The sequence below is a fragment of the Rhipicephalus microplus genome, chromosome 9 (assembly GCF_043290135.1).
Source record: "Rhipicephalus microplus isolate Deutch F79 chromosome 9, USDA_Rmic, whole genome shotgun sequence".
Classification (NCBI taxonomy): Eukaryota; Metazoa; Arthropoda; class Arachnida; order Ixodida; family Ixodidae; genus Rhipicephalus; species Rhipicephalus microplus.
In genome coordinates, this window is record NC_134708.1 from 35,490,526 (window position 1) to 35,514,980 (window position 24,455).

At 44.7% G+C, this 24,455-nt stretch overlaps 1 protein-coding gene across 1 annotated transcript in view; it reads left to right on the top strand.

Moving 5' to 3' along the window:
* The window catches only part of LOC119164974 (uncharacterized), a 199,762-nt gene that overhangs the window by 48,762 nt on the left and 126,545 nt on the right, over nucleotides 1–24,455 (top strand). The gene's annotated exons all lie outside the window — the stretch shown is intronic.

Genomic DNA, 24,455 nt, shown 5'->3' on the forward strand with positions numbered 1-24,455 from the left:
TGAAGTTTTCTTCCCTTCATTAGAAACAACGTTCAATTTGGTACATATGTTGCACAGCTCTCTGAATAAGATGAGTTGTACATTGGTTTTGAACAGGCAAAAGTATCTTCCCGTCGACTTCCGAATGAACTTTCATGATTTTAGCCAGGTTTCAAGGTGATCTAGGAGTGTGTGAACCGAGCAATACGATGTCTCCTAGGTTCACTCTGGTTTCTTGTTTACTTGCGTGAGCTTCTTCTCCTCAGTTTCTGCAGGTATTCTTTGTTCGATTTTTCCCAAATCTTTTCTGAAATTTCGTTACTCTGTCAAGATTTCTTCAATGTTCACTTTGTGTTGATCTTCGTTGTTGCTTGTAGTGTTTTAAAAAAATGGTGAACGATTACGGGTATTTGATGTTCTACTACGGGAGAGCATAAAGCCGTTCCGTGGGCCTTATACTGAATGAGTGCCCTAAAGTCGCTTTAAAATATTGTCAAAATTTTGTGCTTTTGGTACTGATAGAAGGATTCTTTTCAAGAGCAGAATGTAAAACTGGAAAAGGCTGGGTAACCTAAGTCGACTCTTCTGACTTAAAGCGAAAGGTTATAGAATAAAATGCAATCCGGGAAAAAAGGCGTGAAAAAGCAAACACACAAAAAGAATTTCGGCAATCCCCTTCGTGCGTGGTTTTACGCATAAACGCAAGAAGGTGGCAGCTGAGTATGGTGTCAAAGTGGTATTTTCGGCAATGCACAAAGTATGGTGTGTGTGTGTGTGTCCGGCTCTAAATATTCTGTGCGAAGGAAGGACAAAGGATGTCGGTAGTAAATGTTCCAAACGTGCAGATCGTCAGGTGGTCGAGTGGAAAAGAAATGCAAGGTATAAGACTTTTTTCAGTTGTTGGCACTGTTATGCCGGTCAAACTGGCCGATGCTTGAATGTGAGATTGAAAGAACACTCGAGTAATTTGAAGGGAAGGCCGGAAAGACATCTAGCCTCAGGTTGTGCGCGTTGTACTTTTAGTTCATGTAAACCTTTGTTTATTCAAGCTGAAGTTCTGTATGTTCGTCCTGATCAAACAAGAAGAATTGTAGAAACGTGACATATATCTAGACTTAGACATGTGCGTTACTCATCCTTCAGTATCGCTGAATGAAAAAAGAAATTGAATGACTGAATAACATGTGATATTACACTGTATCTGTTAAAGCATTTATGAGTCCATTGAAAAGAATGTATGATGCCCGGTTTTCGCTTATGCGCAGTGACTATGACGTGCTGAAAAGAGTAGACTTTCTGTTTGTTTTTTTATTGAATAAACATTAACGTTATTCTGCACTGGATTTTTGTGCCTTATGTCTGTGTCTTCGCGTGTGCGTGCTAAAGCTTAAGTAAGCCACAAAACCAACTAGCCCGCCTTTCCGTAGGGCTAGAGGTAGCTTGTTCCCTCACTGGCTCGCGCTATTATGGTCGGCAAAGGTACGCATGAATGTTATGGAGAACGCTAATCGTCTTCACCTCATATTCGGTTGCCGTCGCAAACTCGGACCCAGCTGTTTCAAACGTGATGAACTGTTCCATCTGTTCGTTAACTTTAACATCTCGGCAAGGCCTCTGATCTGGTTGGCTAGCAGCGATATAGCAGCAGGGTCTTGATTCTCCTGAAGCTTGCTTTCTGCTCCGGTCACACTGTTGGTGATTTGCGTCCTCACTGTTTCTTTTTTCTTGAAACCATTTCCCTATTTCTTTAAATAATTGAGGAAGCAGCTGGTCACTCATAGACTTCAGCGACGAGTGCTCAGCCGTGGTTGTGTCGTCCTCCGTGTCTGTGCCGGTCTTTCAGCTGGCGGTGTCCAATCTCGCTGCCGTCGATTCGCACTGGGGCCTTCTATTTGTCCATCTTCCGTGGCCAGTCCTTCGAACTGTTATTTCGTGGCCAGTGGGAAAAGAAGCCGCCATCTTGGTCACGGCACCATGTCGCAGAAAGGGGTCGAGACAAGCGTAGACTGCGTTCGATGCGAACTTATTTGTTCATTTGTTGCCTGTGAACACTGACACATAACAACTTTGAAGGTTGGGCCGAGAAAACTTGTAGTAGTCTATATGCATGTGAACCCTATACAATGATTGTCAACCTATTGCTCAATTGTACAAAACAAAAAAATGTAAATGATCTTTTAAGAATAAATAAGTTAGGTTTAAATAAAAATGAATAAAAAGAGAATGGCACGAAAAGCAAGAATCTTCTTTTTTATTCGCCTATTAACGCGCGTGCTCTTCCGTGAGCACTGTCTTCATCTTCTCGTTTTGATCTGCGAGTTTCAGTTACCGCTCTTATGGCCACCGTTGCACTGCTAGCATCATGCCAAGGACCCAACGCAACCTCATCAGTTAATGACCTCTTATGCAATCCCTCAGTAGAGGTTAACAATTGTTGTCGTTCACGTCAATATGCTAGACAGGTAGAATATATGTGCTCAAGAGTTTCTGGCACTTCACATTGTTCACAATTAGGACTGATGTCACTACAGCCGATGATATGGGTATAACGTCTTTCGGAGGCCAGACCAAGACGAATGCGGGGAATTGGACTTGTGATGTGTCGCTTTAATTTATGAGGAATGCGGAATCTCATTAGCGAGTCCCATTTGTGTAATCGCCGGTGTCGTTGTTCCGGCTTAGTCCTGTGCGCAAGCGTCGAGTAGTGCATTATACTTCGAAGCAGGGCGTTCGTGTCTGGCCTTGAAAACTAAAAGGCTTTGGCGTGAATTTTGCAAAGAGGTCGAAGCAGTGGATGTTTCTTACATTTTTGTATTCTTGAAAACAAATCTACAATGAACCTAACTCCAATGCGAAGGGAAAGTTAATAAACATCACTTTTACAGTGAATATAATCCTGACAATGAACGAGACTGCATATTTGCTTCTTACTATGATCGCCACGCTAGAGTCTCCCCTTTTTTCATTGCACTCTTTGCTATAGTGCATGAATAATACTGTGACTCGTCGTAGCATTTCGTTCTAGAACGGTGACATTCAATGCATGGGATCAAATCACAGCTGCGTCGGTCGCGTTTGGATGAAAGCCAAATGCTAAAGGGCCTGGAGCTTTAACCCTCTGAGAGGAGGTTACGTTGCGGTGGCTTAATAACAAGCGTTGGGGTTCAACGCCTGAGAACCATTATACGACTTTGATAGACGCTGTAGTGCAAGGCTCCGGAAAATCTAGGCCTCAAGGGTTTCTTCACCGTGCGCTCAAATATAGGCGCACGGGCCTACAGCGTTTTAGTCTCCATCGAAAGCCGCTGCCGCCACCTGGATTCGAACTCGTGACCTACTGGTCAGCAGTCGAGCGCCATAATCACTAGATCAATGTGGCGAACACCAATGGGTGGAATTTTCTGGAGCCCTTCTCTGCAGTGTCTTTCATAATCCTCCTGCAGTTTGAGGACGTAAAAACTCGACACTCATTACTTGACCGGCCAAATGACTGTTGGGTGTCAACGCAACTTTAGAAAAAAAAATTGTGACAAACACACTATTAGTGGACGTTGCGAGCACTAAAGCAACTACATTTCAGCCAGAAAATCGTGAATAATTCCAAAAACGCATAAGACATCGGGAAAATTCCACATGCGCTCAGTCAGAACACAGAAAAAAAAGAGCCCAAATCCGCTTATCGCAAATTTTACTGGCTATTCTGCAGTGATTGCAGTCACTTCAGATCAGCCTGGTCGGAGTAACTATGATTAAATCAGCCTCTGCCGGCCGCTCCTTCTCTTTTCCTCCCTGGGCAAGCTCTTATTTTACGAATGCTTCATCTAAATCCCCCGGCTGACCTCTTTCGTCCAAACTTTTCGTCCGCTCGCCCTACGCGACCTCATCAATAGTCGCGGTGGTAAGCGCAATCGTCCAACAAGAAAAAGTAGCTTAACGCAAAAAAAGAAAAAAAGTAAGCAGAGCTCAAAGACGTAGCTGAAAACGAAGCAAACAGTACACCTAAAAAAAGATCAAGTCGTTCCATAGCAAACGGAATACAAACTTGGCCGTTTTTCTCCCTATTTCTCCTCCCATTTCTTCCCTCTTTTACCTCAGCAGCCACCATCTTTCTCCTTTTTTTTACCCTCTCTATACGCTTTGGCAGGCAGCTAGGGTGCACGTTTTGCATAATTGCTCCCCATCCACGAAAGCACGACTCTGGGAGAGCGGGCCGACCGATCCCCGCAAGCGCTGCAAGCGGCGCGGTTATGTTTGCGGTCGCTCTAGGGAGCTGTTTTCCAAACGCAAGCAGCCCGAATTCGGGAGCCCTCCCTTTCCAGCCTTCAAGTTTCTATTGTTTACTTTTATTTTTTTTATCGAAGAGATAGCTTTTTGGCGAACCTTTCTACCGGAATTTCCTCATTTGCATTCGTTTATTCTCTCGTACATTTGTTTTTATTGCAGCCGCGTCTTTATAGGCCTATGTTTTATGATTTCCCGATTCTCCTTTGATCCCCATTATGCACCCCCTGCCATCGGAAGATCAGCAAACAAGTTTATTGCCGGACTCGGGGGGTGGGGGAAGTGACGGGCTGCTTTTGCTTCACAGATTCAGGCTTCACATTTTGCTTTAACAGTAATTTAATTGTGCTAAAATATATTTATTGCCCATTTTATTACAGCATGTGTTTGAAGCGATACAGATTTCTCTTTATAGTAGATGAAGAACTCGAGCCTTTTGGAATAGCATGCTAGAGCAAAGGATCGATCCCCCTTTACCCCTAAAATGTCCGGCACATTTTGCAAGTGCTGCTCCTTCGAACAAATTTCGTCTTGACGCAATTTGGCCCGAAAGCTTTGCGGAACTTGATAAGGAAAAAAAACACTTTTATTTGGCAGTTGAGCCAACACGTTCATTTCGGCGCTTAAGTTTTCTAGAAACCTAATCTCTATCTCCCCCACCTTTTTTTTTCTTTTCCCTCTCTTCCCTCTTTCTCGTCTTTCTTGTCCCTTCCCCTAATCCCCCAGTGTAGTGTAGCCAACCGGATGTCTTTCTGGTTAACCTCTCTGCCTTCTCCATTTTGTTGCTTCCTCCTCCTCCTAATCTCTATGTTATACGCCTTAACCATTTCTGACGTTCGGTATTTCGCCTAAAATTGTTATCGTCCGAGCCAGTACACAATCGCAGTGTCTCCGCAAACTTGTTATGCAGTCTGACGCGCTTATCGCAAGAAGACGCTTTACCGGTCTATCTCAATCGTATGCTCGCCTCGACCCTGTGAACTACTTTCGGCCTCGGAGTCTACATTCTAGTAGCTGACTATCTTAACTTGCAGAAACTGCTTTCTCGAGTAGTGAGAAGATTGCGCGCCACTTGTGCTGTCCCCTTGTTGCGTTAGCCATTCGCGTAATGGACTCAGCGCAACTACATTACAAGTAGAACACCCTTGTAGTATCAGAAGTGCCTCACATGGCGGGAGCAGCGCTTGAAAGGTCGCTCATTTTAGCAACGGTTCTTCAGGTAATAAGGCCGTTGGTAAATTTACTCAATAATTTTGCGCATATATGGTCGACGAAATCACAGCGTTATTTTCTTTCACTGGCTTCGCGATTGGAGGAATTGGGAGCTCTGTGTACCCCGCTGTGATATTGCATGCAGTGCCTCCGTGACCAGTTCGCTTGTCAGCAAGTGAAGTGGTCATGTGATGACGCCATCATATGGCGTCATAGAAATAACATCATTTTTTTTTTCTTTCTTAGAAACCATCATGATGTCATTGCATTTTTATCACCATTCGTGTTGACGCCGCAGATGCCGGTAGGAACTTTTCTGCATTTGATGACGAACTTTTTGCTTTAAATTATGGTTCATTATAACCAGTGATAATAACCACGTGCACGCAAGCGGCAAAAAAAACGCAGGACTAATTTTACGACGAAGTAAACAACATAAAAAAATCCGTCAAAGACGAGTTCACTGATGTGTTCCGCAGAACCACAGGTCGCGCGATGAAATTCTGACTGCGGCGGCTGCATTTTCAATGTAGGCGAAAATGAGGTAAGACCGTGTGCTCAGATTTGAATGCACGCTAAAGAACCCCAGGTGGTGGAAATTTTCGAAGACCTCTTCTACGGCATCTCTCATAATCATATGGTGGTTTTCAGACGTTAAACCCCACACGTAAATCAATCAATCGATGTGTTCTATACGCGTTTTCACTAATCTAACATTAGAAGCAACTTTGGTGACACAAAAAAAGCTGTCTTGCAAAGACGTGCAGTCAACCGTGATGCCACAACTAATTTACCCATGAATGAGTGGTCGTTATGTAAATTCAGTGCGCAAGGTAAAAAGAATTAAAGACACATAAATGCGCAAATATCTGCCTTTCACAAACTTCTTCAGCATTGTCCCAGAGCCGTTTATTTCGTTTGGGTTTTGAGTGAAACAGCTGACCTCTACTTTGGCCATAAGACAGGCTTCAAGAGCCACAATTATTGTGAAAAGAAGATTAAGAAGATGCAAAAACAAAAAAAATTATAAGCACTGACAGTAACGCACTATTCGTAGAAGTACATGTAAGTGCACCCAACTGTTATAACAAAAGTATTGAGTACGAAGAAAAGTGTGCGGCGCACAAACTGTGCACAAAAGAAACGGTTACAATATTGATTTGCGCAATGAACGCTACCCGTATTGCTTCACATTGCGTCGCTACAGCCCTTGGGCAATAAACGAGCGTTTCGTAACCACACTATGGTAATCCCCCTTTTTTTTTTGGTTGGACGCCCTGTTGCACACGTCATAAAAAGGGGCCACTTGCGACATGACCTAGCCCTAAGAGTGTTCTTTTAATTCAGCTTGTACGTAGTACGCATGCGCGAACTCTATGCGCTACGTTGGCAGGGCGTGCCATTTTTGTGGTCTTTCGTGCTGAAACGAAACGTATAGGAGTGTATGTAGATTTTATTTTAAGTTATGGTACTATAAAAAAAAAACAAAAAAGAACAGCCAACGATTAATGGAGAAAGTTTATAAGCTGCAAGGCACCTGAACTTTAGGTTTCTTGCCTGCCAGTCCGTTCTAACCCTTATTATAACTATCAGCTGTTGCTCACTGAAATATCTATATTCTAATTGTTTTTTATTCTTGCCATGTTGAATATAAAAGAAATGTTAGAAAAAAAAACAGGACTGCATTTGATATGCAAAAATTCGTAAAAATCTCCAGTAGAAGACATGGGGGTAATTATACAGTCAAACGAGCTGGAAGGTTATCCCTTTTTTATTTTTGTTTGTTTTTCTTTGCGAACGCAATTAGCGTGGTGGCGACAGCTGCACGTGTTATTTTTTCGCTGGTATGAAGAAAAAAATTAATTAAGGATAATGACGCCACCTTTCAAAGCTAGCATGATGTGGTGAATAAGTAAGGCTCATGGATAGAATTCAGGGGGCAGATAATCCTAACTAATGGTCAAACCATGAATCGTGATGATTAAGGAGAAATATTGGTCTCCTTGCTGTGCCAGAGGGACCACGCATATAGAAAACATGGCCTTCTTCAGCTAGAAAATGCAGTCGAGACACAACTTGATTAGATCCATCATTTTCAACTTATCCTTAATAAATATTCGGAGTTTTATGTTTAATAACCACAATATATACACGAAAGACGTCGTAGTGAAAAGCTCAGACACTTCTGATGATCTGTTGTTGTTTAACGAGCACCTCAATTCAAGTACACGGCCGTCAAGCATTTCTGAACTTGTGCCGACAAACCTAATGACTGACTCATCATCATCATCAGCCTGACTACGTCCACTGCAGGACAAAGGCCACTCCCATGTCCTACAGTGGACTGACTGTGTACAGAGAATTCCCGCATTCGTTACGCAGTGGGATTTGCCGATTATTGATAATTGGATTCATGGGATTCAAGCACGCCACTTTTGGTGGTTCTGTCTTTACGAGAGGGCGTGCTTCTTGACGCGACCAGGCCCATCGAATCTGGCCACCCGTTTATAGACGTTTTTAGGTTTTCTGCTTTTTACTTTCCTGTCTAAAGGTTCGCCATTTTTTTCATTACCCTCCCACCTCCCGTCCTCTCTCTCCTCTATCTTCCTTTCCTCCATCTCTTACCTCCACCGAAGGAGTAGGCAGGCGCTGTGACCCTTACAAAGGCAGTAATTAGCCCACTCTCCCTCTCTTTCTTCTGTGTCCTTATGTATATAGAACTAAAATATATCAATAAATTCAGGTGTGGTACCTAAATTGTATACTATAGAATACGGAGAAATCGGGGGAGCGGGAGGGATGCAGGAAAGCCAGCGAAGTTAACTGGGCATGTACAGTCTGCAATCCTACAAGTTGGGAGGGGAACAAGACAGCAAAAAGGAGGAGATTGTAATCTTTTCTTGTTTCAAAAACGTAAAGATAATGCTCTTAGCCCCTACCAGGAGCGTAGGCCACCACGCTTTGAATCTTGAAGTACAGATTATAAACGGGTCAGAGTAACCGTGTAAGTAACTCACTGGATTATAGATTTATCGAACGTTGATTGATTGGAACGTATAATAAAGCAAATTAATTAAAAACGATAGTTGGTGTTTCACTGCAGTGGTCGCAAAACACCAACGCAGTGTAAAACAGGCATGAACAGAGCAATAATTTGTTTTTACACTTGATAATTATAGTTAGAGGGTTTCGTGGTTTTGATTCTGAAGCATTATCTGCATTTAGTGTCCGATAATTAGATCAACTCCTATCTTAGGAAATAAACAGAAAACGGATCGGGAGCCTGTGATGCATATACAGTGCTGATTTCGACTCATCACAGTAACATCAGCATCATTGTCTTTGCCAGCTATATCTCCCGCATGTCTCTTCCCTTGGCATTGACTCCGTTGATTTAAGGAACCCCCGGTTGCCTGCCCCATGCAAGACGCAGTGTGCGAAATTGGCTTCTTTTCTTTAATGTCAACTGGAATGTCTACTGCTCTGGTTTATACTGTATAATTTCGAGCAACAATGTGCAGTTTTAAACATTCAGTTCGGTAAGTCAGAAACGTTAAGGATAAAGCATCGGCGAGTCTGTGAACCGATAACCATCAGTCCCGTTCATACGAGACAGCCGTGATTGCAGCTTCCATAAGTTCTGACACCAGAGTTCCCCCACAGCACTGTTGGTATATTAACTTTACGCTCCAGCGGCGTTGCAGGGATAGTTAATTGACCTTCACTATTGCATAATAACTAGCTATGACCACTGGATACAGGATACGATAATCCACAAGACACTGCTCGAATTCATACGAAACACAGGCCTTACAGAGCACGTGTAATACATAGATAGAAACGAAATGTTATACTTGAGCACAAGCCTCAACGTAGAAATAAAAAAAAACATGCAGATAGGCAGATACAATACATACAGATATAATAGAGATGGATACACATACGTGCAGATAAAAAACATATACGCAAGCCACATATGCGAGATGAAGTAGACGATTGAGCAGAGTAATCGTGCATGTTTTTACATCGAAATTTTTTATGAGGTCACGACACGGGTCACACGTGACGCCGTAGTTGTCCAACGACGACGCCTGAGTTCGTAACCACTATCGCAAAAAATGAAAAAAAGAACTTAGTTAATAAGCACGGAGGGCACAGACAGATTCAAACACGGGTCCACTGCGTGCCAGCGCAGTATTCTACTGCTGAGCCACACCGGTGCTTAGAACTCGTTTCTAAAGTGGCCTTCGGCAGGCTTAATACCGGGAAAGGAATCGCGTAAGTATGAGTAATAAAACTTTCTGGAACATCAAAGAACAGCCAGGCGTCCCGCAACGCGAATAGCGTAACGAGTGGGTCGTCCGATGTTCCAACCCACTAGAAAACTTGTTCTTGATTACCTATTAACTGTGGCGTTTACCCACTTCTGGCCTAATTCTTCACCGTCGTCAGCCACTGCATAAAAAAAAATGAGCGAAACTTCTAACGAGAGTGTACCGGCTACCACGCTTCTCCAAAGAATGACGAAAGACAGCATAGCGAATGCTGGCCTACTGCACAAAAATACTGAATATTTATGGCATGGTGAGTGTGCCTGTAGCAGTAATCCGAAAAGTGTTTAGAAAAAGCTCTGAAAGGACGCTCTTTTAGCTTTCGCTGCGACTGTGCTGCGTGTTCCAATCAGGCCTGTTTTTTTTTTTGTATTCCTGTTTTTTACCTCTATACAAAAGCGCAGACTAGAAAGAGCTGTATGTGCACACGCACCGATACTTTGGCAGTACACACTAGGGCCCTTGGACACGCATCTAATGAGCTCGCCCATAGGTGCGACGTGGGAGCGTGCGTTTGAGAGAAATTGCCGCGGGCTTCCGTCTGAAGCACTGTTCTGAGCCGCAAGTAACAAAGTTTTCGCCGATACACCAAGCTGAGTAATTATCAAACGTTGATAAATTACCTTTTCACTTAGTAACTCTAGCGACAAATGTCATTGTGGTAATAACTGGGGCCTCACGCCTCCAAAGCACAATAAGACTATGACGCACGCGGCAGGGAATACCGCCTGTGATTTCGGCCATCTAGTGTTCTTCAATGTGCACTGTTATTGCGCAGTACACTGGCATCGAGCATTTTGGCTCCGTTGAAATTCGACCGCCATGGCCAGGATCGCACCGGCGACATTCGGGTTAGCGAAAAACCTGATACAGATTTTGGACGATTCGCTTTGATTTTCGTAGTATTTTGTTCATTCTGAGGCAACTCCCAATCAGAAATTTCGGGTATTTAGAAAAGATTCCGTAATTAATTGGTAATGTAGTAACTCTAACGAAAGGCCTTCAAACAGCAAATCTGGATGTAGGGAAAATAAATAGACGTGTTCCTCTTTTTCAGCAATGCCGCAATTGGAAATTTTTGTCCAGATTGTTGGAGAACACAGACGTATAATAAATGAACTGTAACGTATAGCTTACATCATGCCTATCACGTGGAGACATTGATATCAGGATCATAGTAGTTTCCTCTTTTGTGGTTGTTGTTGTTGTTGTTGTTGTTATTCTTGTTTTTCTTGTCTTTCCTTGTCTTCCTCATCTTGGGCCCTATTTGTTCTCAATCCCCTTCCACTGTAGAGAATAGCATGTAGGGGCCGGCTGAATGCTGTTTTCGTTAAAGAAATTTCGCTCTCTCCCCCCCTCTCTCTCTCTCAGTATAAAGTTGTAACGTTTGTGCAGCTACGTCAGACTACTTAGTTTATGTTAAGATAGCTGTCTTGTTTAGCATTTCCTGCTTTTTTTTTGCTTTAAGGTATCGAATTTAAAAGGAAACATGCTTGGAGCAAATTACTTGCAACACCCTGTCTGTACCTCCGCTGGTATCCTGCATCCATGAAGCACACAGCCACACGTGGATGGCGTCCCGAATCCACAAAGTGCGAGGAAAGCGAATCAGCGGGAGCCAACGTTCAGACCACTGGCGCGAAATCTGTGCCAGAAATACACCCGACTGCGTTGCGTTGACGTAATATTAAGCGAGGGCTGTAGCATCAACAACAGCAACAAGAACAACAACCAAACTTGATAATGTCCGCGGTGTCAGAGTGCAGCGCACGCACGCAGGTCAGCCTGAGGCTGGAAGATGAACGGTCTTCGGTAAGCGCCTACGACGTGCCTTTGACGTAGGGCCCTCGTATGATGAATGAAGCGTTCTTGTACAGAGGCACGCACGCCATATGATGAAGTCGAGGAGAGACCTGAGAATCTGTGCGCAATCACTGGCGAGGCATTTGGTTCGTATATAAATGCTATTTCGCCATTGGTCGGCTGCTTTCCTTAATGACATGTGTTGCCTACGGATTGGCTGGAATGCCTTATGTTACGAGTGCAATCCCAGTGAAGTAGTCCCCCCCCCCCCAGCTTTTTTTGGTTTTTGTAGTTGAGAATGAAGCTCAGAGGTTAATAACATGATCGCAGTAGAAGTAATGCCTAGAAAGAGGCAATATGTGTCCAGGAAACCAATTGTAAAAGCCGCCGGTACGCTTCTCCGAACAGTCTGTGAGTCTTATCAGAGGCCCAATGTTCGTTTTAACGATCTAACGAAACATAATTCTGCGCATTTTTGGAGCTAACGACGAAATTTCCATTTACCGGCAGGTACCCCAAGAGCTTGACGTTTTAGTGAACTTTAATTAACAAAGCTTTAGTGACACTAAAGTCAATTTCAATAACATTTTTGCCTAAAATCAATGAGCTCAAATGCAGCACTTCTTTACACTTGGTACACAGATTGGTTTTCGTCGGACGTATGCTGTAACGATGTCGCGTTCGAACATAAAGCCACCTTAGTTTCAACAGTTTCATTTTGACGAGGCCGTACGCCGCAGTCGGTGGTGCTTTTGCGTATCAAATTGCGCTGAGTCATAGTGGTTTGTTTCGCCTGCGAATACTCTAAAAAGATACATGGATACTGTTTTCGTTATTTACTCGTTTAGGCGAGAGATGGCGCTGATTTCCTCTTAGAAACCTTCTTAGTCGGCCTCCTTGCCCATTAAGCGCGTTCTGTCTCCCGGTCTGTGGATATCAGCGGCTCGCCGTGGCTTCACGTCGTAGTGTACCACACCTTTATCACTCCGACATAAAATGAAATGTATGTTCGGGCGTGCCCTGTCGTGTTTCCCGCATGCGGAGGCGTGACTTAGTGCCAAAGGAAAAAAAAGTGTGATAGCTCACGAGTGTCGCCAAGTTAAAATTGTAGATTTAGAATAAGCAAAAATTCCCTCCGCAATGGTACGAAGTCACTCATTCAACAATATAATTCGAACTCGCTCAGTGTTTCGTTAAACTGGGTTTTATCTCTATACACATATAAGGCAGCTCCTTATAATAATGTTTTTTTAACTCTCCCTTTCTCTTTCAACCCACTATTCCCCAACCCCACTGTAGGGTAGCATACCGGATACTAGCATCCGGTTAACCTCCCTGCCTTCCTTTTTTCTCGTCTCTCTCTCTCTCTCCTTATAATAATAATAATAATAATAATAATAATAATAATAATAATAATAATAATAATAATAATAATAATAATAATAATAATAATAATAATAATAATAATAATAATAATAATAATTATTATTATTATTATTATTATTATTATAATATAATCATTGTGGAGATTTCAGATATTTAACATCCTATAACCAGGATTTGATTAGGGAAGAAACAGCGTTGGAGGGCCCCGGAAATTTTATTGAAACGGTGTTCCTTAACGCACACCAAAGTCTAGGTACGCGGGCATAAATTATTTTCACTTTCATCGCTTTTGATTGATTTGTGGGGTTTAACGTCCCAAAACCACTATATGATTATGATAGACGCCGTAATGGAGGGCTCCGGAAATTTCGACCACCTGGGGTTCTTTAACGTGCACCCAAATCTGAGCACACGGGCCTACAACATTTCCGCCTCGATCAGAAATGCAGCCGCCGCAGCCGGGATTCGATCCCACTACCTGCGGGTCAGCAGCCGAGTACCTTAGCCACTAGACCCCCGCGGCGAGGCTTCCATCGCAAATTCCATCGCCAGTTCCCCCACCGCGGCTGGAATTCTATCCCGCGACCTTTGAGTGCCCGCAGTCCAGCACTATAGTCAATAGGCCACAATGCATGGTGGGTGAGCCCATCGGCGTAAAAAAAACAGCGTACACCAACGCTCTTAGATTGAATAGCGTTGAGAGATTACCGAAAGAGCAACTGTGAAGGCTTAACAGGCCCCAAACAATGTCAGCCGTATAGCCAAAACAACCTACCAAGGCCGCAGCCGGGCATCGCATGATCAAGGAGTGAACCCCTGTATAGAGCAAACCAGAAACCACCCGAAACAGCAGGACGCGACGCGCTCGCAGAGCTTATAGCTCCACGCAGAACGAGGATGACGACGAATTCCATATTTTCCCCCGACTGTCAAGTCCAGCCGCCGTTCTGTCTCTTCTTCGTTCGTTCAGTGATACAGTCCCTCCACACGCTAGAGCTGCGCATGTAGCCTCGTTGCCCCAACCCAGACGCATCTTTTACTATTCAATTTTTTATTTTCTCGTGTTTTTCCTTGATATCTCGAGAATTCCGAGCGCATGCTCGACATTTTTCCGACTGCCAAATTCGGTCAATACTCGTGCCGGCGTCTTCTCCGCCCCCGAGGCTTTTTCGGCGGTACTGACAAAACAGAAACGTCGGATGTAGTAAAAAAAAATAAAATATGAATATAAATACAAAATGTAGTGACATGAACAACTCTGTGGAAGAAGGACACACGCGGGGGTCAGTATTTTAACCTAACCCATAAAAAGGCTATCGATTTGCACTCTCACTTTCCTAACTCTACGCGGACTCCTCGTTTAGTGAGCTTCCAACCTCTCACTCTGTTACTCACTCCTTCACACACTCACTCACACTCTCTCCTGCTCTGTCGAGTTCTTGTCTTTAGGTTAGTCTCTCGCGTCAGCGAAAACACGCCAGAATATACCTTTTTTTTTTCGAAAGCGCAAATCTTTCATCGACCAACAGCAAACTGGCAAACCCTTGGCGCAGTCTTTGCACGTATGTCTGTCCATCTTGCCAAACTCTCCGCGGTCTGTTAGGCAGTTTTGTTTTTGAAGTTTTAGGTTTCGCCTCCCTCTATTCTAAATTTCCTCGCAAAAGGTGCCATCCACAGTACGCAAGAGATAAAAAAAAACGAAAAACACTTTTTTTTTCTTCCCATGGCCCAAGGCTCCTTGACTGAGAAGGGCATCAGGTTTTATCACACGTATAAGCTGTGTTTTTCTTCGCACAAGACTAGGTGCACTCGTCTTTGAAGCAACTTTTACGTCACTCTCGACTCCAAAGACTTCGTTCGAATGCCCCAAGTGTTGACTGCTCGCTTGTATATAAAACTCGCACCTTCTTCATTCCACCCCTTTTCCCTCTTTTATTCGCCCTTCTTTCTTTCACTGCTCACTACGAACTGCTTCACTTCAAATCATACAATCCTGTTTCTACTATGAGTGTTCGCCGTGTTTGGTTTCTCTTTTTTGGCATGTTATATTTATGTTTTTCTCGGTCATTCAGGCATTCTTTCTTCGCCTTTGTTTTTTTTTATTTCTTCTTTCTATTCTTTATTTCATTTCTTCTACGTCAAGGTTTCTGACTTACATTCCTTCATTCGTCATTCTATTTGTTTATCTCTTGTATCTGTCTTTGCTTATTTGATCGCTGTTCGAAGCCCGGGACTGTAACGCTTGACAAGAAAGAAACGAAGGGTATGTTGATTTTTTTATTCACCCATCTGTTACTTTTCTCATAGCTAGCAATAAAAAAGACATACATTGCATGCCTCAAAACGTTCAAAATGGTTGCTCCTCTGGCGCGGGCACTGACTTGTACACACAGTCCGCGGGTGCATTCTTCAATGTACATGTACATGGAAGAATACTTTCCTCACCGCCTTCTATCGCACAACAACGCCACCAGTAGAATTCTTATACCGGGGCATGAACGCGTAGCTGGGTTGAGAAATTCTGCACGTGTCGCAACAGCGCGCAGTGTAAACGAATATACGTCAGCTTTTTTAGGCCGCCCATTCTTGAAACTAAGGCACTGTGTACGCACGCCTATAGGGTGTGGCGCAATAGCGCGAAATTTCAGAGCTCGCCGATGTGCTACGCCTAGCAACAAGTTAACTGGTTTTCCACACAATATGGGGTTTCTCACAGGCCCAATAGTGCACGAACGTGACGGGCCATTTTTTAACAATGCGGACGCCCTGGAAACACTTTACAGGCTTGCAACGTTGCGGATTGTGAAAGCTTATGGCTGAAATTTCATACATAGCAACTACCGCTGTCAGAAGGCAGATAACGAAGGAAAGAAGCTTGCTTTTTCGCGCACGTGCGGCGCATCGAAATAATTTTTCAAAGCCATAAACATTGAAGACGAGAACAAGACCCATATATTCAATAGCTACCAAGTCGTTCACTTTTCCGTCTTATTGAGAAAAAGCCTGCCAAGATGGCAGAGAAAAGTAATAAAGATGGAAGGCAGTATGTCTAAAGTGCGTAGAATGTAAAGCTGCGGGGCCCCTCATGAATTCTTCAAACACGAATCGAAGACGAAAGTGTACAACAACGCATGAACTTGGCTGAGTTGGTTATGCTCGATGCACCACAATGCATCTACCGAGATAAGGATGAGATAAAACTCTTTTGTTCGTCCTTTTAGTCTTTGTCTCAGTTGTGATGCTTGAGTTCATAATTAAACGTGAGAGCCCTGAGTAGGGAATCGTCTAGTTATTCATCTCCTAACTTTCCACGACTCGCAAAAAAAAAAGACCTCATGCAAGCACCTTTTTTTATACACAATAGTGTTTCATACCGGGCCTACCAAGACTTTAGTGGCGTACTTCTGCCACGGAAATGACGTCTAAAAATAAGACGATCAGAAGACCAGAGGAAATGTTTCATAAATGACAGCTAGACCCACGACCTCGCGGTCGGCGACAACTGCCGGGTGCGCTATCGACTGCGCCACATACTCAGTAAGCTTTAAAAACATGTGTCTTAGTTTTATTTATTTTTTATCCTTCCCCCGTCGCATAGACAATGTGAACAACGCTTACCCGCAGCATGAATGTATAAGGAACGTGTGGGTGGCTCCAGACGTTGTTCGCTTCGTTCTATTTGCAGCAATACTCGTGTTGCCACCGCTGCTTGCTTTTAGAGGTGAAGAAGCCTAGGGCTGGGACTTGTACGGTGTCCATTGTCACGGCTACATTATATGGAGTGGCGCTCGGTTAACGCATGGTATAGTCGAAACATATGTGACACACATAAAAAGTTTGAGAATACGCTAATATCAATCATAATTGTGACAGAACAAAAAAACACCTACAAACAAAAGTTCTTCATGCCAGTCGGCGACTTTAACGTAGAAATTACCGGCCTTGGGATGAAGCTTCGTCATCAACTCTTTATGCCCCTCAATTTGCATTATATGGGGGCAAAGCTCGGCTAACCTACGGTTACTCATCGATGTGATACCCAGAGCTTCACCCATTCGTCATGACTCACTTCGTGGAGACGTGTATATTTCTTTCCCGCTTCAAACGGCGGTGGAATCCTTCAGGACCCCAATAAAAGTTTTTCATCCATCCATCCATTCAGGATGCACATCCAGCTTCGGCCTTTAACGATAATTAGTACTAGAGATGTAAGACTTGGATGTCGGATTATACATCTGTGCTCGCTCTTATAAGTTGCTCTCAATTGTCATTCAATGCTTCATTGTTGCTTCAATGAGCCGATATTCCTATACCTGCAACACTGCATGCACGCTCACATGCTCACATTCTTACCGAAACTGCTACAAGAACATCAATATTACCAATCAAACAACCAAATTATTACGAGTTCTACCGACAAATCTCCGTCGCTGCGGCGGCATTTTTTATGGACACTCGAGGCCCGTGCTGTTAGATTGACCCCCATATCCTAGAACGTCCCTCCACTCAACGCTTCACCTTCACTTGAGAAGGCCGATGGGAGCGCCATCTCTAGGCAGGGAAAGTAACTGTGTATCAGCAATAGTGTGCTGAGATTCTTGTGTAGCGCATCGTCATTTTCAGCCGGGCAGAGGCGCAGTGTTCAACTCTGTCAAGTGAAGGGTGCAAGTCGAGTCGAGAAGCGTTTGTGAATACGGGGGTTAAGGGCACGTTCAAGAACATGAGAAGGTCAAAATTTCCGGAACCCTCCACTACATTGTTCCTCATAATCACATCGCGATTTTCGGACGTTAAGCTCCAAAAATTGTAGTATTGTTAAGGGTTCACCCGGCAATAAGTATGCTGCATTGTTGAACGTTTCAGTTGCACCGGCTATGTTGCTAGTTAGGTGTTTCTTTTATGAGCAGTCAGCTCCACGCGTTTCGCTTCTGACGTCCAAAACACTTGGTAGAACCCAAATAGAAAAAAAATCGCAGCACATCCACGGAATGAATGATGACGAGTGGGGCGAAGCGTCCATCAATCCGTCCGTGTTTCCGTCCGTCCATGCGTCCGTCAGTTCATCTGGCGAACACTTCAAGTACCGCCATCTCACTTCTTTTTATCATATAGTCATCATATAGAAATACCGCCATCCTGCGGACAATCCAAGGACTAAACGAAAGTATGTACCACATTTCTGCTGTCAGCACTGTGTTAAGACTGAGAGCGCAATTACGACGCCGTGCTACGTTTTTTCGAAACATGCGGACGTGTTGATATGTGCCCGAGGGCGGTTACGTGCCACATGTATGCGCGTATGTGCCACAGGTTTCACACTACGCCAACGGCACGCACTATCCACGCCATATGGAGCTTCGCTTTGAAAAGAAACAATCGCTGGGTGGATGTTTTCTGTGAAACGTCTGCGTTGCGCCCTCTGAGAAATTCCAAACGTAACAGAAGCCTCAAGAGCGCACGCAATAAAACTGTGAACTCTTTTTCTTCGCGTCCAAACCGCTTCGAGCAGTCTCTATAAAGAACTGTCTGCCGGAGAAATGTCTCAACGAAGGCGTTGCAAAATGCTCACGTTCCTCAAGACTCTGTAGCAAGCACATGCTTTCCCCTGCAAGTCCATCTTATTTTAAACTCGACGTTCGTGAGGCTTTTGTAGAGAACCTTTACATTGCTGCGTGCTAACTCAGCAAACACTTATAGACAGTGCGCTTACGAAATAAATGCTTCTAACTTTCGCTTTTCTTGGCGATTTCTTTGTTGTTGTTGGTCATGACAGCGTCCAGAATAATGGTAGGTGCAAGCACTTTAGAAGCCGACTGCCACTGGCTTGCAGAAGGAGAATTTAGAAATCTGCGCTTGCAACTGTAAGCGTGTCGAAACTTCGTGCTCGCCCTAAAAAAGGAAAGTCACAATTTATGAGTAAACACTTCTGGAGCACTGTAAAAGAACAGACACGTTTCGCATACGCCTGTATACGTTGTCGACGAAATTCCAATACTGTAAGCGTCTGGTATGTAGGACTAACTTCAAATAGATGGTCCCTGGGCAGTCTGGCGTGCGTAACAATGCAGTTATAAATTTATATCACGTATCTGTCGGCATGGCACCCCTTGGTAAGATATTGTTGTTCCCATTAAACTCACTGATATTCCCTTATATATGCAGGACACTGTTGTTCGAAAGTGATGAAATTAGGTCTCATTACAAATATTTGTGTAGGAATGCAGGTCTTCTAGTCTTGCAAACGAATGTGTGGCAGAGAAGGTTAGATACCCACGTTATCACGCATAACGGTTGGGAAATCTATTTTTATGACCAACAAATGACTATCTCGTTAACGTATAAGGTAATATCAGTGAGCGTATTGTTAACAAACAAGTCTTACCAACGAGCTGCATGCAGACAGATAACAGATTTCAATTTGTGGCTGCAATTCAAATTGCGGGAAAAAATGATCATATGACTGCATCCTGGGAAAACTGGTACGCTAGACAAAAATACGAAACCCCCTCTGGCAGCTTTTCCATCCATGATAAGGCATGTAAAATTGCCCGCAATAATATGGTAAAGGCAGACAACACACAAATAAGTAATTAGTGACGAAGTCTAAATTATTAGCAGCAACTCAATAGACACAAAACATCTTATTGACTACAGTGTAAGAAGCCATGATGATTTGATATGTGGGGTTTAACGTCCCAAAACCACCATATGATTATGAGAGACGCCGTAGTCGAGGGCTCCGGAAATTTTGACCACCTGGGGTTCTTTAACGTGCACCCAAATCTGAGTACACGGGCCTACAACATTTCCGCCTCCATCGGAAATGCAGCCGCCGCAGCCGGGATTTGAACCCGCGACCTGCGGGTCAGCAGCCGAGTACCTTAGCCACTAGACCACCGCGGCGGGGCCGTAAGAAGCCATGCGGAACCTTGTGAATACACCTAAAATGAGTCGAAAGTGAAAGTAATATTATTCGACCTCCCTTTCGACTTCATTGATTTCGTGCCCCTGCCCCCCCCCCCCCCCCCATTTCTCTCCCAAAATCTTTCTTCACATCGCGTGGTTTCCATTGGCTTCAGGATATGAGGTGTCACAAGCTTACTTCACCAGACGTGGTTTTCCCCTTCTTCCGGGATTGGCTTCTCTTTCACCGAGCGATTATGTCATGTGATCCTGTCATCACGGGAGGTACCGTTGCCCGATGCCACGATCACATCACAAATAACAGTGGCCAGTGTCATCGTAACGAAGCCATCAAATGATTTTATGGTTGAAGCTCCCTAGGGGCAAGGCTTGTCGGCTGGTGACGCTGTCATTCACCTTAGCAATGATGGCAATGACGATGGCGCTGATGATGATCAAGATGACGATGATTATGATGATCGCGGATGATGACTGGCTTGTGCAGTATATGATGTCTCGGTATGCTCTACGATGCGTTTCGTATGACTGGAAACAACCAGCCAGGGTAACGTGCCCGGAATTCGCCTTTGCCAACTTCTGGTTCAGATCCGATACCACGTTGCAGTGTTGAGGAAGGCAAAATAAAATTCACAACTCAACACAACACATTATTTATGACCAAGAAACATTGTATATAACTGTACATCGCTTTGTCACTGATTTACACGCATGATTGATCAATGTCACGGGAGATTTACGGTAACACCGAATGATGAAACTGCTTCGCCCACTCACCATCCTTCACTTCGGGGATATGCCATGTTTCCTTTCTCAGTCACTTTTTGTTGCAACCGATGCCACAACAAGGGAGTGGGGAGTTGCTTCGTGTTTGATAACGCTAAGATAATGCATCCCAGGCGTTCATCTTCATAATCTCTAACCAAGCATATTTATAAAGTAATCGGGCAAGAGGTGTCAGTATCCAGCCAAAACATTGTTCTCCTTAACTTGGACAAGTCTCTAGGGTTTCTTTTTTTCATGTTATTGCATAAGCGCTGTACGCTGTCAAACTGTTACGATAAAATTCAACCAAACAGCAACACTTGCTTTACGTAATTGTCGAAGTTATGTTCAGAGGATAATGCGAGGGTTAATTCCTTCCGCGAACAAACACTCCTCCTATTAGCGCTAAAACATTTTCTTTTATATCCCGGCATTAGAAATTTACGTGTCTTGAGCGAAGCCCCAGTACATACATAATTAAGCACTTCAACGCCGAAGACGAAAAAAAGAGAAACACGCAGCTAACTTCCTCTTTTTTTTTCTGATGATGAACGGATGCGCGCCTTTACCACCCATAAAGACTCAGCCACACGCATGCAGGGAACACGCTTGTAGCAGTCCGCAAGATTTTAGCCGTCATCCGGGCGTGGTCGGTCACTGCGGGATCGCGGAAACGTCGATATTAATTTGCGCCCTGACCTCCAGAGTTTTCTGGGTTTTTTTTTTCTGTTTCGTAAGCAGGGCTTTTTCGCAGCACCTGCTCTCGCACACAACCCCGTGTGCACCCATATGCCACCTCCTTTTTTTTTTTTTCATGGGGGACAACTCGAGGTCACCGAGATGCTTTTTTTTTTGGGGGGGGGGGATTTTTTTCTCTTTCTCTCTTTCTCGGCTTTTATGGGTTCCGTGCGGACGTAGTTCATGAAAGCGCCTCTAGCGGCAACAAGCGCAAGTTTGGAAGTATGTTCTCAGCCACTCACAAGGAAGAGCAATGGCGGAACGACGCCCTTTTCGATGCCAATGCTTTTCATACTTTTCGCACTCGGCCAGTGGTCAGAGGGATGATACGTCCGCGTTATCATCGCTATCAGCCAGGCCTGAGTGTTCAGCAATAAAAATAGCATAAAACAAGTTCGTGAGAGTGCAATTTCTGTTGTCGACTGTTTAAAGCGGCCGACGAGTTTGCTGCCACGCTCCGCCGCGGTGGTCTAGTGGCTAGCTACTCAGATGCTGACCCGCAGGTCGAGGGTTCGAATCCCGGCTGCGGCGGCTGCATTTTCGATGGAGGCGGAAATGTCGTAGGCCCGTGTGCTCAGATTTGGGTGCACGTTAATGAACACCAGGGTGGTCGAAATCTCCGGAGCCCTCCCCTATGGCGCCTCTCATAATCATATGGTGGTTTTCGGACCTTAAACCCCACACATCAAATCAATCAATGAGTTCGCTGCCACGTTATAGCGAGGGTGATAAGTTGTAATTGTTTAGTGAGCGAAGCGGGACGCGCTGTACGCCTCCTGCAGTTTCGCTCAACGCGCTCATTGTCTTCTTTGTCGTTTCGCCAAGGACGTTTTTATTGCGCAAGTTTGCCCTATGACATCAATACATGTTAAACAAGATCGTGCAGCTGCGTTTCCTTCATGACGTCGAGGAGGGACGTGTGGTTTGGAACCTAAATCTATTGCTGCAAGTCTGGCGGCCTGTTGTGCTGGACTCCCGCACGCCACAGATGGCGTCGATGAGCCGCGTGAAGCCCAGGCAATGTCGGTAAAAGGTGGTTTAGGTCGGCTTCCCGCACCGATGCGGGACAAAATGGGCAACTTGAGGTTGTGTCGGTGTAGCCCCACTTCGCGCGGACTGAAGGCACCACAGCTGAGCTAGCGCGAACTCTTCGGAGCGATGCCTCCTCTCGGCGAGTAAGTCCACTCGGGAGGTCATCATCACGTGACAATACGAGAGCTTGGGTGATGCGCCGAAGATTTTTTTTTTTTTTGTGGACGTCCACAGTATCAGAAGGTGGAAGGAGGAGCAAAGTAAAGGGGTACAAGACAGTTACAGGATGACAAGTGGAATCTGCCACTGCATGAGCCAGAACTCTAGATCGGCGAATCCAGCACACTCGAACAGAGACGGCTAAGCTGCAGCACACCGGTGAAATTGCACTGCTACACCCACAGAATGGTCAACGCAATAGAGTGCGTGAACAGCTTGCGTCGAGTCCGCGTAAATGATGACCCTTGATGGGTGCTACATCTCCTTGCCTTTCCTTGCATCTTTATGTCTCTCGACGAGTGACCGAAGTGCCACAAGACCATCGCAGAGAGCAACTAGTTCTGCCAGTACGGATGTATTGGGGATGTCTAAAAGGAATCGCACCATGGTAGAGGGCTCCGTAAAATTTCGACAACGTGGGGTTCCTTATCGTGCACTGATACAGCATCGTATACGGGCCTCCAGCAGTGCGCCTCGATCAAGTTGTGATCGCAGGGGCGAAGCTCGAACCCATGATATTCGAATCAGCAGTCACGCACCATAAACTCTTTACCACTGAAAGATTCGTTCTACGCAACTTTGGTATACCGCCATGGTGGCTCAATACGTTACCCGCCAAGCTACTACTATGGTTGCGTGATTACTCGTTACCGCGTGGCACTCCGCAAAGAGGGGAAAAAAATGTGGCAAACTTACCTAAACGCGCAGTTGGAGCCCAGCGTTCTCGTCTCATTCGGTAGCTCCCAGCCAAGTCAGGTATACGCCACATCGGCGACACAAGGCGAGGGTTAAAAGTTTGGCTCCCTAGACGACGACGTTTGGCATTCGACTACTGCGGCAATGACATGTAACTTGCTAAGGCGCATGCGCGGCATGCCACGATGCCACCGCGCACGCTTGCTATCTTGGTCATTTCTTTCTTTATCTTTTTCTATTTGTTAGCTGGTATCTCGATTTTGCAACATGGGCCATTGACGTTCGTGCGAGATGCATCGTCACGCAAATGCGCTGGCCGTTCGAATAGCATAGCATGTCCAGTTTTTGCATTGGCGTCTGTTGCACGCAATTAGTTCTTCCGGCTATGTCGCTTACGTTTGCGCCCGCTTACAACGTTGCGTGCGCGATGGGGACTGATCTTCGATGATGTAGGGGTGAAATCGCGGAACCATTCTTTTTCCGATGTCAATGTTCTTCGCACTTGGTCAAGGATGAGGGCGTCCGTGTAATGAACGTGATCAGCCAGCCGCCAGTGGTGGATAATAAAAAAAAAACATGGCATAAGGCGTAGGACATCACTCCGTCACAGCACTTTAGCATGTACGACATGACGTGCACTCGAGTGCGTTGCGTCATAGGTTTGTCACCACGCCATGAAACACAAAATTACCCATTGTCGTAGTTTAGAGCGCCGAACGGGTAGCGCTGCTGGGCATCAGGAAGCCTGTTCCACACCCAACCATAGCTTCTGCATTTCTGTCAGCTTAATTTTCACAAAGACGCGCATACCGGCACTTAACTGAACGTAAGAAAAAGCCCCTGGCCAACAAAGTTGATTCGGAGTCCTTCGCCATGGCATGTCTCGTAATCGTTTGTCGATTCGGAATACATGATACCTTGTTTCTCCGACAACAGCCAATTTATCAGAAACTGTATGTACTACACTTTCTTTAGTTCCACTTCGCAACCATATAACTTATGTGCAAATCGTATGAACGCTGTTGTAACTATAATAATAATGTGTGACATAGCCATAGTTGTGTTATACCTTTATTCTATTGGCAACGTTCT